Raw genomic sequence first — 16382 nt, forward strand, 5'->3', positions numbered from 1 at the left:
TCCAGCCTGGGTGGCAGAGCCAGACTCTGTCTCAAAAAAAAAAAAAAAAAAAAAAAAAAAAATTTCCTTCAGGGAGAAGTGTCTCCGGTTCCGATCTAATCCTAACTGGAGAGATGAGGTGGTAGAGGTAAGGTGTTTCTTTCTTTCTCTGTGTGGTCATCCCAGGTTTCTGTGCTGTATAGAATTTCTGTTGCTTCTTTATTGTTCTTCAGTACTCTCCTTAAGTTATTTTGGTTGAAAAGCAGTTATTTACTCATTGTTTTGTATTTTCTTTTTTGGGGGGAGACAGTGGTGGAAAGAGCTACCGTAGCTTCTGATAGTCACTCGGTAGCTTCTGTGATGTCACTCAGAAAGATACTCTTAAAAGAATAAAAAAAAAAAAAAAGGTAACAATATGGGAAAAATATTTGAAATTATAAATCTAATAAAAGATTTGTTTTTAAATTACAAAAGGAATACTAAAAAATAAATAATAAAAAACAAATAACCTAATAAAATTTGGCAAAAACATTTGAGACACTTCACACAAAAAAGTTTACTCATGGTTATTAAACAAAATAAAAATTTGCTGAACATAATTAGCCAACAGAAAACTGTACATTTATATGATTAGTTATCACTACACACTTACTAAAGTGACTAAGATGAAAAATAAAATAAAACACTAAAAATACTAAGTCAGGGTTGTGTGCAGTGACACACAACTGTAATCCCAGCACTTTGGGAGGCTGAGGTGGACGGATCACTGAAGGTCAGGAGTTCGAGGTGAGCCTGGCCAACATGGTGAAACCTTGTCTTTAATTAAAAAAAAAAAAAAAAAAAAAAATTAGCCGGGCATGGTGGTAGGCACCCGTAATCCCAGCTACTTGGGAGGCTGAGGCAGGAGAATCACTTGAACCCAGGAGGCGGAGGTTGCAGTGAGCAGAGATTACCCCACTACACTTCAGCTTGGGTGACAGAGTCAGACTCCATCACAAACAAACAAACAACAAACAAACAAACAAAAACAAGTCCTTTCAAGAAGGCATAGCAACTAAAACTAATAGATTGCTGATGGAAACGCAAAACATACAAGCACTTTGGTGAACAGTTTGATTGTGTCTTATAAAGTTAAACGTATTATATGACCCAGCAACCTAATTGCTTGATATTTACCCAGCTGAAAGGAAAATCTATGGTTTCCAATCAGAAATAAAAATCTATGATCTCATAAAAACATGTAAGTGATTATTTAAAGCAGCTTCATTTATAATTGCCTACATCTGGAAATAACCCAAATGTCCTTCAACTGGGACATGTAAAAGCACAATATAGTAAATCTATGCAACAGAATGTTACACAAGAATGGAAAAGGAATAAACTGCTGATATACCTGGCAGCCTGCATGACTCTAAAATGCCTTATACAGAGTTTAAAACACACATTCAAAGGCTATAGACTATGTGATTTCATTGCTATTACATTCATGGGAAAACAAAATTATTGAGACAAAAAACAGTTCAGTGATTCCTGGAGGCCTGAAATAAAGAGACAGTTGATTACACAAAGGTAACCAAGAAGACCCTAATGTTCTCCTCAGCCTGACTAAATTTTAGATAGGTTTCTTCCTGACTATAGGCCTCTTTTTTCTTAGAGCATTTACTTTTAAAACTTGCTGTTGTAAATTCTTTCTCTGTCCTTTTGAGATGTAAATCCTCTCCTAGCAGCCTGTTGCCATTTTTACAACCTAGAATATCTTTTTTCAAGGACCTGGGAGCTATTTCTTTAAAATGTAATCAGCAAGAAAGATAGAGTTCCAATCTTCCAGTCCCTGTGGGAGGGCAGGAGCCTAACTTTCATGAGTACCAATTAGCAAACACAGATGGCCCAATCACACTGATCAACCTCATTGACCAACTTTCCCCCTAATGTCCTTCAGTACTTTTCCACTAGCTCACTCCAGCTCTTATACACTTTTCTGCTTTTGGTTTCAGTGAAATTGTGTTTAATCTTTGCTTCCTACGCAGTAGTCTTTACCCTTATTGCAACAATCTCGAATAAAGTCTTCCTTACCTAACTCTGTACAGTGAAAATTTTCTGTAATAAAGGAAAGAACAAATATTTGAGGTGATGAAACTAGACCTTATCTTGATTATGGTGACAATTTGATGAGTATACATTTGTGCAAATTTGCATAACAGTCCAGTGCAAAAGGTGAAACTTTCTGTATGAAATTTGTACCTTCATTTTAAAATGTGAGGTAGAAAAAATATTTAGTGCAATGTACTATTGTACAATATTTATCTGAAAGAAAAGGCATAATGTCTATGTACGTTTTTCACTGGCAACTCACGATTGTAAGTTAATAACATGAAGACAACAGAGAAAGAAGAGAACAGGGGGCCGGGCATGGTGGCTTACGCCTGTAATCCCAGCACGTTGAAAGGCCCAGCATCACCTGAGGTCAGGAGTTCCTGACCAGCCTGGCCAACATGGTGAAACCCCATGTCTACTAAAAATACAAAATTAGCTGGATGTGGTGGTGGGCGCCTGTTATCCCAGCTACTCGAGAGGCTGAGGCAGGAGAATCACTTGAACCCGGGAGGAGGAGGTTACAGTGAGCAGAGATCACACCTTTGCACTCCAACATGGGCAGTAAGAATGAAACTCCATCTCCAAAAAAAAAAAAAAAAAAAAAAAAAAAACAAAACCCACAATATACAACGTGACTGAACTGGATCTGAAGGTAAAAAGAGAATCCCTTAAAACAAAAGTAATTGCTAGAGATGGGGGACTGTAAGGCATACTCCTGAAAGAGCAGAGAAAGAACATATTTAAAATTGTAATATTCCTCAACTTCATTTTCATTCAAATACAGTGTTTTCTCGGTATTATAAAAGACAAAGGATCCCTAACATTTACTAGAAAACATAGGAAAAACCTGAGATCTTACCTATGTAACTGACAGCATATTTTCTTGATATACCTTTTGATCAGGGAAGAAAGAGAAGAGACTAGGGTCTTTCTTCTTCTATATATTTTACCCTTTTAAATAAAAGAGAAATGTATTTCATAAAAGCTATTGTAGGGCCGGGCGCGGTGGCTCAAGCCTGTAATCCCAGCACTTTGGGAGGCCGAGACGGGCGGATCACGAGGTCAGGAGATCGAGACCATCCTGGCTAACACGGTGAAACCCCGTCTCTACTAAAAAATACAAAAAACTAGCCGGGCGTGGTGGCGGCGCCTGTAGTCCCAGCTACTCGGGAGGCTGAGGCAGGAGAATGGCGTAAACCCGGGAGGCGGAGCTTGCAGTGAGCTGAGATCCGGCCACTGCACTCCAGCCTGGGCGACAGAGCCAGACTCCGTCTCAAAAAAAAAAAAAAAAAAAAAAGCTATTGTAATTAGCATGAAAAAGTGGGAGAGTACAAACACGTTAAATAAATACATTTCCTACAAAGACAGGGGCAATTTCTTTTTGTGCTTTCTATAATGCCTACAGACACAAACAGCGGGAAACCTTAAATGAAAACAGAATTTTCTATGTATATGTATGTTGGTCAACTGTTTCAAATTAAATACAATTTATCTGTGTCCTGTAATGTTATTAAAGAGACAAAGCAACATGCTTCACTAACGATGCCCAGTGGCAGAAAAATGGTTAAACTTTGATAACTACTATTACATGAAACAGACATGCTTTATTTCTTATTCTACTTTAACAACCATTTTATTCACATTTAGTGTTTCTAAAAGATAATGGGGCTCATAGATATGTGTACATTTAATGTACAGTAGTTCCTCTTAATCTGCAGTTTTGCTTTCTGCAGCGTTATGTACCCAAGGTCAACTGTGGTTCAAAAACATTAAATGAAAAAATTCATAAATAAATAAATTCATAAGTTTTAACTTGCATGTCATGTGGGGAAATTTGTACTATGCCCAGGATGTGAATCATTCCTTCGTCCAGCATATCCACAGTATATATACTACCCATTCATTACTGTATACAAAAAGAAAAATAATGTATGTAGGATCTGGTACTTTCCCGGGTTTCGGGCATCCACTAGGGGCCTTGAAACATATCCTTTGTAAATAAGAGGGAAATACTCTATTAGTGTACTATTTCTGTTATGTGTAATTAACTGATGTTGAATATTAAGTTTGATTGAGTCTTACAATTGAGCAAAGATAGTATTTGTACCAAGTCCTTTGTTAAAATCTGGGTCTCCGTGATAAATGCAAACTTTTTAATCTCTGTCTTTGTTATGTTTACAGTCTTATGGGGGAATATACATAATATATCAGATGAAACAATAATATATTAAATATATTTATATTAAGCATCATTCATCAAAGATTTATTAGTGAAACGTGACAATGTATTCTATGTCTTTGGGACAAAATGATGAAAGACAGACTGTCTCCTGTCTCTACTGGACTCATGTTGCACAGGAGAAAAACAATATAAAATGAATTTAAATAATCATAGTAAATCGAGGTATTAATAAAGGTATCAATAAATACTATGAAGAACTTCAAATAGAATTTGGCAGTTAAAAGTAATTAAGGGAAATAGACTTTGAAAGGAAAATGTAGACAGTGTTTTGTAAAGGCTTCAATAGCAAGGTAAATTTTGAAGGAAAAGGATTTAACGTTAAGAAACTGGTCACAGAAATGTGTAGATCTGAGAATGACAAACTATAACCTGTGGGCCAAATCCAACCTGCCACCTGTTTTGTAAACAAAATTTTATTGAAACACAGCTTTGCCTATTTTTGTACATTGACTATTGTTACTTTAATGCTAAAACTGAAGAGTTGAATAATTGTGAGAGAGTTTGTATGGCTTGCAAACTGAAGAATGTTTACTATCCGCCCTTTATGAAAAACATCTTTGCTGATTTCTGGTCTAGAGCAGAGCCGTTCAATGAAACTGTCTATGATAGAGATGTTTTTCACACTATTCTGTTGGATGTTAGTTGTTAGTTATTAGCTACAAGTGGCAATTGGGCATTTACAACAAGGGCAATGTGACTAAATATTTGAGCTTTTACATCTATTTATTTAATGTTTTAATAGATTTCAGATTTTAGAGCTGTTTTAGGTTCATAGCAAAACTGAGCAGAAGGTACAGAGATTTTCCATAGCCCATGCCTCCTACACATGCATAGCCTTCCTGATTATTCGCATCCCCCACAGAGTGATATATTTGTTACAGCTGATGAACCCACATGCATCAGAGTCACTCACACATCATTATTACCCAAAGTCCATAGTTTACTCTGGGTGCTGTATACTCACTGAATTTAGACAGGTGGATAGTAACATGTATCCACCATTACAGTACCACACAGAGTGGTTTCACTGCTCAAAAAATCTTGGGTGCTCCACCTATTCATCCCTCCCTGTCTCTGACCTCAGACCACTCCTGATTCCTTTACAGTCTCCACAGTCTTATCTTTTGTACGATATCATATAGTTGGAATCACACAGTCTACAGATTTTTCAGATTGGCCTCTTTCAGTTAGTACTATATACTTAAGTTTCCTCCTCACTTTTTTTTTTTTTTTTTTTTAACAGAGTCTCGCTCTGTCGCCCAGGCTGGAAAGAAGTGGCGCGATTTCAGCTCACTGAAACCTCCACCTCCCCAGTTCAAGTGATTGTCCTGCCGCAACCTCCCGAGTAGCTGGGACTACAGGCACCGGCCACCATGCCTGGCTAATTTTTTTGTATGTTAGTGGAGACGGGTTTTCACCATGTTAGCCAGGATGGTCTCGATCTCCTGACCGCGTGATCCGTCTGCTTCGGCCTCCCAAACTGCAGGACTTACAGGCCTGAGCCACTGCACCCAGCCTCCTCCTCATATTTTTATGGCTTGACACTCATTTCTTTTTAGTGCTTAATAATATTCCATTGTCTAGATGGGCCATAGTTTACTTATTCAACTACTGAAGGACATGCTGTTTTCCTCCAAGTCTTCGCGGTTGTGAATAATACTGCTACAAATATCCTTGTGCAGGTTTTTGTGTGAATTTGAGATTTCAGTTCCTTTGGGTAAATCTCAAGGATTATGATTGCTAGTCATGTAAGAATAGGTTTACTTTTGTAAGAAACTACCAACTGGTATTCCAAAGTGGCTATGCTGTTTCAGCAATGAGTAACAGCTCTTGCTGCTCTACATACTCATCAGCTCTCGGTGTTGTCTATGTTCTAGATTTTGCCTATTCTAATATGTGTGTAGTGAAACCTTAATGCTGTTTTAGTTTGCATTTCCCTAACAACATACAGTGTGGAACATCTTTTCATTGCTTATTTGCCAACTGTGTATTGTTCCCGGTGGGACAGACATCTCATCATGTCCTAAGGTCTCTGGCTCATTTTTAAAAAATTAGACTGTCCATTATTAACTGAGTTTTGAAAGAGTTCTTTATATATTTTGGCTAACAGTCCTTTATCAGACCTACTGTTTGCAAATATTCTCTCCCAATTGTCCACTTATTTTCTTGACAATGTCTTTTGGAAAGCAAAAATTAATTTTAGTGAGGTTTAGTTTATCATTTTTTTCTTTCATGGATCATGTCTTTTCTGTTGTATCTAAAATGTCATCAGTAAATCCAAGGCTATCTTGATTTTCTCCTATGTTATATTCTGGAAATTTTATAGTTTTGTATTTACATTTAGATTTACCATTCGTTTTGAGTTAGTTTATCTTGATTTTCTCCTATGTTATATTCTGGAAATTTTATAGTTTTGTATTTACATTTAGATTTACCATTTGTTTTGAGTTAGTTTTTGTGAAGGTTGTAAGGTCTCTCTCTCTCTCTCTCACTATATATGTGTGTGTGTGTGTGTGTGTGTGTGTGTGTGTGTGTGTGTAGAGAGAGAGAGAGCAATGTGAATACCTAATTATTTAATTTTGATGAATTTCATTTCAAAGTTGAGTGGTGGCTTAGTGGCTACCTCATTGCATATGAAAAGACTAGATCAACAACATTTTGGCACAGAGAAGAGCAGCACATGTTTACTGGAAAGGGCCTATCATATTACTAGCATAGAAAGAACATCTGGGAGGCTGGCATGAAAGAAGCATGGGCAAAGTGGTAGATAAATGACGTGTGAAAGGCAGCGACAGAGTATAAATTATAAAATTTTGGAGACAATACAAGTCATTTAGAGTTTATTCTTTTTTTAAAAAATTATACTTTAAGTTCTAGGGTACATTTGCATAATGTGCAGATTTGTTACGTATGTATACTTATGCCATGTTGGTGTGCTGCACCCATCAACTCATCAGCACCCATCAACTTGTCATTTACATCAGGTATAACTCCCAATGCAATCCCTTCCCCCTCCCCCCTCCCCATAATAGGCCCCAGTGTATGATGTTCCCCTTCTTGAGTCCAAGTGATCTCATTGTTCAGTTCCCACCCATGAGTGAGAACATGCGGTGTTTGGTTTTCTGTTCTTGTGATAGTTTGCTAAAAATGATGGTTTCTAGCTGCATCCATGTCCCTACAAAGGACACAAACTCATCCTTTTTTATGGCTGCATAGTATTTCATGGTGTATATGTGCCACATTTTCTTAATCCAGTCTGTCACTGATGGACATTTGGGTTGATTCCAAGTCTTTGCTATTGTGAATACTGCCACAATAAACATACGTGTACATGTGTCTTTACAGCAGCATGATTTATAATCCTTTGGGTATATACCCAGTAATGGGATGGCTGGATCATAGGGTACTTCTAGTTCTAGATCCTTGAGGAATCGCCATACTGTTTTCCATAATGGTTGAACTAGTTTACAATCCCACCAACAGTGTAAAAGTGTTCCTATTTCTCCACATTCTCTCCAGCACCTGTTGTTTCCTGACTTTTTAATGATCGCCATTCTAACTGGTGTGAGATGGTATCTCATTGTGGTTTTGATTTGCATTTCTCTGATGGCCAGTGATGATGAGCATTTTTTCATGTGTCTGTTGGCTGTATGAATGTCTTCTTTTGAGAACTGTCTGTTCATATACTTTGCCCACTTTTTGATGGGGTTGTTTGTTTTTTTCTTGTAAATTTGGTTGAGTTCTTTGTAAGTTCTGGATATTAGTCCCTTGTCAGATGAGTAGATTGCAAAAATTTTCTCCCATTCTGTAGGGTGCCTGCTCACTCTGATGGTAGTTTCTTTTGCTGTGCAGAAGCTCTTTAGTTTAATTAGATCCCATTTGTCAATTTTGTCTTTTGTTGCCATTGCTTTTGGTGTTTTAGACATGTAGTCCTTGCCCAAGCCTATGTCCTGATGGTATTACCTAGGTTTTTTTTCTAGGGTTTTTATGGTATTAGGTCTAACATTTAAGTCTCTAATTCATCTTGAATTAATTTTCGTATAAGGAGTAAGAAAAGGATCCAGTTTCAGATTTCTACTTATGGCTAGCCAATTTTCCCAGCACCATTTATTAAATAGGGAATCCTTTCCCCATTTCTTCTTTCTCTCAGGTTTGTCAAAGATCAGATGGCTGTAGATGTGTGGTATTTATTTCTGAGGACTCTGTTCTGTTCCATTGGTCTATATCTCTGTTTTGGTACCAGTACCATGCTGTTTTGGTTACTGTAGCCTTGTAGTATAGTTTGAAGTCAGGTAGCGTGATGCCTCCAGCTTTATTCTTTTGACTTAGGATTGTCCTGGAGATGCGGGCTCTTTTTTGGTTCCATATGAACTTTAAAGCAGTTTTTTCCAATTCTGTGAAGAAACTCATTGGTAGCTTGATGGGGATGGCATTGAATCTATAAATTACCTTGGGCAGTATGGTCATTTTCATGATATTGATTCTTCCTATCCATGAGCATGGTATGTTCTTCCATTTGTTTGTGTCCTCTTTTATTTCACTGAGCAGTGGTTTGTAGTTCTCCTGGAAGAGGTCCTTTACATCCCTTGTAAGTTGGATTCCTAGATATTTTATTCTCTTTGAAGCAATTGTGAATGGAATTTCATTCATGATTTGGCTCTTTGTTGGTTACTGGTGTATAAGAATGCTTGTGATTTTTGCACATTAATTTTGTATCCTGAGACTTTGCTGAAGTTGCTTATCAGCTTAAGGAGATTTTGGGCTGAGACAATGGGGTTTTCTAAATATACAATCATATCATCTGCAAACTGGGACAATTTGACTTCTTCTTTTCCTAACTGAATCCCCTTAATTTCATTCTCTTCCTGATTGCCCTAGCCAGAAATTCCAACACTATGTTGAATAGGAGTGGTGAGAGAGGGCATCCCTGTCTTGTGCCAGTTTTCAAAGGGAATTTTTCCAGTTTTTGCCCATTCAGTATGATATTGGCTGCGAGTTTGTCATAAATAGCTCTTATTATTTTGAGATGCATTCCATGAATACTGAATTTATTGAACGTTTTTAGCATGAAGGGCTGTTGAATTTTGTCAAAGGCCTTTTCTGCATCTATTGAGATAATGATGTGGTTTTTGTCTTTGGTTCTGTTTATATGCTGGATTATGTTTATTGATTTGCATATGTTGAACCAGCCTTGCATCCCAGGGATGAAGCCCACTTGATCATGGTGGATAAGCTTTTTGATGTGCTGCTGGATACAGTTTGCCAGTATTTTATTGAGGATTTTTGCATTGATGTTCATCAGGGATATTGGTCTAAAATTCTCTTTTTTTGTTGTGTCTCTGCCAGGCTTTGGTATCAGGATGATGCTGGCCTCATAAAATGAGTTAGGGAGGATTCCCTCTTTTTCTATTGATTGGAATAGTTTCAGAAGGAATGGTACCAGCTCCTCCTTGTACCTCTGGTAAAATTCGGCTGTGAATCCATCTGGTCCTGGACTTTTTTTGGTTGGTAGGCTATTAATGATTGCCTCCATTTCAGAGCTTGCTATTGGTCTATTCAGGGATTCAGCTTTTTCCTGGTTTATTCTTGGGAGATTGTAAGTGTCCAGCAAATTATCCATTTCTTCTAGATTTTCTAGTTTATTTGCATAGAGGTGTTTATAGTATTCTGTGATGGCAGTTTGTATTTCTGTGGGGTCGGTGGTGATATCCCCTTTATCGTTTTTTATTGTGTCTATTTGATTCTTCTCTCTTTTCTTTATTAGTCTTGCTAGCAGTCTGTCAATTTTGTTGATCTTTTCAAAAAACCAGCTCCTGGATTCATTGATTTTTTTGGAGGGTTTTTTGTGTCTCTATCTCCTTCAGTTCTGCTCTGATCTTAGTTATTTCTTACCTTCTGCTAGCTTTTGAAAGTGTTTGCTCTTGCTTCTCTGGTTCTTTTAATTGTGATCTTAGTGTCAATTTTAGATCTTTCCAGCTTTCCCTTGTGGGCATTTAGTGCTATAAATTTTCCTCTACACACTGCTTTAAATGTGTCCCAGAGATTCTGGTATGTTGTATCTTTGTTCTCATTGGTTTCAAAGAACATCTTTATTTCTGCCTTCATTTCGTTATGTACCCAGTAGTCATTCAGGAGCAGGTTATTCAGTTTCCATGTAGTTAAGCGGTTTTGATTGAGTTTCTTAGTCCTGAGTTTTAGTTTGATTGCACTGTTGACTGAGAAACAGTTTGTTATAATTTCTGTTCTTTTACATTTGCTGAGGAGTGCTTTACTTCCAAGTGTGTGGTCAATTTTCGAATAAGTGTGATGTGGTGCTGAGAAGAATGTATATTCTGTTGATTTGTGGTGGAGAGTTCTGTAGATGTCTATTAGGTCAGCTTGGTGCAGAATTGAGTTCAATTCCTGGATATCCTTGTTAACTTTCTGTCTCGTTGATCTGTCTAATGTTGTCAGTGGGGTGTTGAAGTCTCCCATTATTATTGTATGAGAGTCTAAGTCTCTTTGTAAGTCTCTAAGGACTTGCTTTATGAATCTGGGTGCTCCTGTATTGGGTGCATATATATTTAGGATAGTTAGCTCTTACTGAAGAATTGATCTCTTTATGATTATGTAATGGCCTTCTTTGTCTCTTTTGATCTTTGATGGTTTAAAGTCTGTTTCATTAGGTTCGCAACCTAATTTTTTTTTTGTTTTCCATTTGCTTGGTAGATATTCATCCATTCCTTTATTTTGAGCCTATGTATGTCTCTGCATGTGAGATGGGTCTCCTGAATACAGCAGAATGATGGGTCTTGACTCTTTATCCAATTTGCCAGTCTGTGTCTTCTAATTGGACCATTTAGTCCATTTACATTTAAGGTTAATATTGTTATGTGTGAACTTGATCCTGTCATTATGATATTAGCTGGTTATTTTGCTCGCTAGTTGATGCAGTTTCTTCCTAGCATCGATGGACTTTACATTTTGATGTGTTTTTGCAATGGTTGGTACTGGTTGTTCCTTTCCATGTTTAGTGCTTCCTTCAGGATCTCTTGTAGGGCAGGTCTGGTGGTGACAAAATCTCTAAGCATTTGCTTATCTGTAAAGGATTTTATTTCTCCTTCACTTATGAAACTTAGTTTGGCTGGATATGAAATTCTGGTTTGAAAATTCTTTTCTTTAAGAATGTTGAATATTGGCCCCCACTCTCCTTGCTTGGAGAGTTTCTGCCAAGAGATCTGCTGTTAGTCTGATGGGCTTCCCTTTGTGGGTAACCCAACCTTTCTCTCTGGCTGCCCTTAAGATTTTTTCCTTCATTTCAACTTTGGTGAATCTGGCAATTATGTGTCTTGGAGTTGCTCTTCTCGAGGAGTATCTTTGTGGCGTTCTCTGTATTTCCTGAATTTGAATGTTGGCCTGCCCTACTAGGTTGGGGAAGTTCTCCTGGATGATATCCTGAAGAGTGTTTTCCAACTTGGTTCCATTTTCCCCTTCACCAGGCACCCCAATCAGATGTAGATTTGGTCTTCTTACATAATCCCATACTTCTTGCAGGCTTTATTCATTTCTTTTTCTTCTTTTTTCTTGACTTCTCTTCTCGTTTCATTTCATTCATTTGATCCTGAATCGCTGATACTCTTTCTTCTAGTTGATCGAGTCGGTTACTGAAGCTTGTGCTTTTTTCACATAGTTCTCGTGTCATGGTTTTCATCTCTGTCAGTTCAGTTATGGCCTTCTCTGCATTAATTATTCTAGTTATCAATTCTTCCACTCTTTTTTCAAGATTTTTAGTTTCTTTGCGCTGGGTACGTAATTCCTCCTTTAGCTCTGAGAAGTTTGATGGACTGAAGCCGCCTTCTCTCATCTCATCGAAGTCATTCTCCATCCAGCTTTGATCCGTTGCTGGTGATGAGCTGTGTTCCTTTGGAGGGGGGGATGCACTCTTATTTTTTGAATTTTCAGCTTTTCTGAGCTGCTTTTTCCCCATCTTTGTGGTTTTATCTGCCTCTGGTCTTTGATGATGGTGACGTACTGATGGGGTTTTGGTGTGGGTGTCCTTCATGTTTGTTAGTTTTCCTTCTAACAGTCAGGACCCTCAGCTGTAGGTCTGTTGGAGATTGCTTGAGGTCCACTCCAGACCCTGTTTGCTTGGGTGTCAGCATCAGAGGCTGCAGAAGATAGAATATTGCTGAACAGCGAGTGTACCTGTCTGATTCTTGCTTTGGAAGCTTCCTCTCAGGGGTGTACTCCACTGTATGAGGTGTGGGGTGTTGGTTTGCCCCTAGTGGGGATGTCTCCCAGTTAGGCTGCTCAGAGGTCAGGGACCCACTTGAGCAGGCAGTCTGTCCGTTCTCAGATCTCAACCTCCGTGTTGGGAGATCCACTGCTCTCTTCAAAGCTGTCAGACAGAGTTATTTGCGTCTGCAGAGATTTCTGCTGCTTTTGTTGTTGTTGTTGTTGTTGAGCTGTGTCCTGTCCGCAGAGGTGGAATCTACAGAGACAGGGAGACTTCCTTGAGCTGCTGTGAGCTCCACCCAGTTGGAGCTTCCCAGGGGCTTTATTTACCTACTTAAGCCTCAGCAATGGCGGGCGCCCCTCCCCAAGCCTGGCTGCTGCCTTGCCGGAGATCACAGACTGCTGTGCTAGCAATGAGGGAAGTTCCGTGGGCGTGGGACCCTCCCGGCGAGGAGTGGGATATAGTCTCCTGGTGTGCCCATTTTCTAAGACCCTTGGTAAAGGGCAGTATTGGGGTGGGAGTTACCCGATTTTCCAGGTGTTGTGTGTCTCAGTTCCCCTGGCTAGGAAAAGGGATTCCCTTCCCCCTTGCACTTCCCAGGTGAGGTGATGCCTCCACCTGCTTCAGCTCTTGCTGGTCGGGCTGCAGCAGCTGACCAGCACCCATTGTCCGGCAATCCCTAGTGAGATGAACCCAGTACCTCAGTTGAAAATGCAGAAATCGCCTGTCTTCTGTGTCGCTGGCGCTAAGAGCTGGAGACTGGAGCTGTTCCTATTAGGCCATCTTGCTCCGCCCCATCTCCGAGTTTTTTCTTGTGGTGTATAATCTCTGTAAACTTTTAGAAGTTGTGAGAAATAATCTTAATTTTTAAAACATCACTAATGTTCTGGATATTATAAAAGAAACTTAAAGTTTGCTTTAAAATGTGAAATATGAGCCTTAATATCTCCCTGGATTCATAGTTTTGTTTGATTGTTTGAGATGTAGTTTCGCTCTTGTTGCCCAGGCTGGAGTGCAATGGCACAATCTCCGCTCACCGCAGCCTCCGCCTCCCAGGTTCAAGTAATTCTCCTGCCTCAGCCTCCCAATTAGCTGAGATTACAGGCATGCGCCACCACACCCAGCTAATTTTGTATTTTTAGTAGAGACAGGGTTTCTTCTTGTTGGTCAGACTGGTCTCAAACTCCCAATCTCAGATGATGTGCCCGCCTCGGCCTCCTGAAGTGCTGGGATTACAAGCGTGAGCCACCGCACCCAGACTCTCATAGTTTTATTAAACTAAAACTTTTTGAATTGAAAATTGAGAGGTGAGTAGGAAGCAAGGAAAAAATGTGGATACGAATTGTTTCAGGAAAAGTAAGCTGCATGTGCCATGTATATCTACTAGGTGGGGAGAAGTTTGGTGCATTCCAAGACTTGTGAAAGGATCAGTGGCCAAAACATAGAAAAAAAAAAAAAAAAAGAGAGAGACTGAGAGTAACTAGGGAAATGTAAGAGAGACAGAGCATGAATAACCTTGATCAGTATATGACCAAAACAGGGTTTATTTCAAGAGCAATGAGAAATCATTTTTTGTAAATGTCTTTTATTTTCTTTGGTATTTCTGAACATTGGCACAAATATACTACCATTTAAAAAAACCTAAATCACCACTTTTTCATACATTATTCACTAACCACCTGTGGCTCGTGAGCACCTAAAAGATGGCTATACTGATTTGAGACTGGCTATAAGTATAAAATACACAATTCCAAAAATTTAGTGCAGTTAAGAGGATGTATGATATTTCATTAGTAAGTTTCATATGGATCACATGTTGAAGTGATACTATTTCAGATAGATTATATATGATATATAATTAACTTTTGTGTTTAATTTTTAAATGTTGCCACAGGAAAATTTAAAATTACATATATGGCTTATATTTGAGGTATGCATTTTATTTCTATGGGACAGTGAAGATCTAAATTGATCTTAACCATTCCTTATAGTGGTAGCAATAGAGTTGAACAATTAAAAGATTTGCAAATTTGGCACCTGTTTGAAAAGGGCATACATATTATAATACTTCAGATTCTTTTTTTTTTTTTTTTTTTTTTTTTTGAGACAGAGTTTAACTCTGTCACCCAGGCTGGAGTACAGTGGCACAATCTCAGCTCACTGCAACCTCTGTCTTCCAAATTCAAGTGATTCTCCTGCCTCAGCCTCTTGAGTAGCTGGGATTACAGGCATGCACCATCACACCTAGCTAATTTTTTTTATTTTTAGTAGAGACAAGGTTTCACCATGTTGGCCAGGCTGGTCTTGAACTCCTGACCTCAGGCGTTCCACCCATCTTGGCCTCCCAAAGTACTGGGATTACAGGCGTGAGCCACTGCACCAGGCCTACTTCAGATTCTTAATAGTGTGTCGGGAAAATTTCTTCTGTCATTCCCTAAGACTAGGAAGTAGTTACTATTTTCAGACGGGGTTTGGCTTAGCTAAAGCATTGGCAAGACTCAGTATTGCTCAATGGAAAATAATAGTTAAAATATAATTCAGTATATTTCATTCTAGGTAAAGTAGCTTTTAAAATATTACTTTTCTTTGTATTAATAAATAACTCTGTGTGTGTGCGTGCGCAAATGTGCTTCAGTGCTCTGTTTTCCAAAATTATCTGTTCTTTGGAGGTAGTTTTATCTTAATCTGGCTGACATGTACCCCTCTTTACAGCTATTAGAGTTGTGACTAGGTGATTTTATTCCAAAGATTATCTCTATCTCTGTCTCTGTCTCTGTCTCTATCTCTGTCTATGTCTCTATCTATTTATCTATCTATCAATCAATCATCTATCTAATCTATCCATGCTATTTCTGGAGATAAGATAATGTGATTTCACAGCCTGATTGTCTCTCTGCTCTTTTGCCATCTTCCAGATACGAAATTAATCTACACAAATCAGTAGCTGTCTTACACACCATCAGCAACTAAGTTGAGAATCAAACCAAGAATTCAACCCCTTTTACAACTGCTGCAAAAAAAATACTTAGGGATATACCTTACGAAGAATTTAAAAGACCTCTACAAGAAAAACAACAAAACGGCTGGGCGCAGTGGTTCACGCCTGTAATCCCTGCACTTTGGGAGGCCGAGGCAGGAGGATCACGAGGTCAGGAGATCGAGACCATCCTGGCTAACACGGTGAAACCCCGTCTCTACTAAAAATACAAAAAACTAGCCGGGCGAGGTGGCGGGCGCCTGTAGTCCCAGCCACTCGGGAGGCTGAGGCAGGAGAATGGGGTAAACCCGGGAGGCGGAGCTTGCAGTGAGCTGAGATAGTGCCACTGCACTCCAGCCTGGGTAACAGAGTGAGATTCCACCTCAAAAAAAAAAAAAAAAAAAAAAAAAAAAAAAAAAAAAAAAAAAAAAAAAAAAAACAGAAAAGAAGAAAAAGAAAAGAAAAGAAAAAGAAAAACAACAAAACGCTGCTGAAAGAAGTCATAGACAACCCAAACAAATGAAAACACATCCCATGCTCATGGATGGGTAAAATCAACATTGTGAAAATGACTGTATTGCCAAAATAATATACAAATTCAATGCAATTCCCATCAAAATACCACCATCATTCTTCACAGAACTAGAAAAAAAAAAAAAAAAAAAAAAAATTCTGGAGTCATCACATTACCGGATTTCAAACTATACTACAGCCCCAGATAGTATTATTAGCCTTATTTATTTATTTATTTTTTCTAAGACTGTCTTTACGGGTGCAGGGAGGGGAAAGTGCTAATTCTCTATTTTATGAAAATTTTCTACCTTGATTTCTCCGTCAAGAATGGAGTGGAAGTGGTTTGGTTCTTTTTTCCTGGA

The sequence above is a fragment of the Chlorocebus sabaeus genome, chromosome 7 (genome assembly GCF_047675955.1).
Source record: "Chlorocebus sabaeus isolate Y175 chromosome 7, mChlSab1.0.hap1, whole genome shotgun sequence".
NCBI lineage: Eukaryota > Metazoa > Chordata > Mammalia > Primates > Cercopithecidae > Chlorocebus > Chlorocebus sabaeus.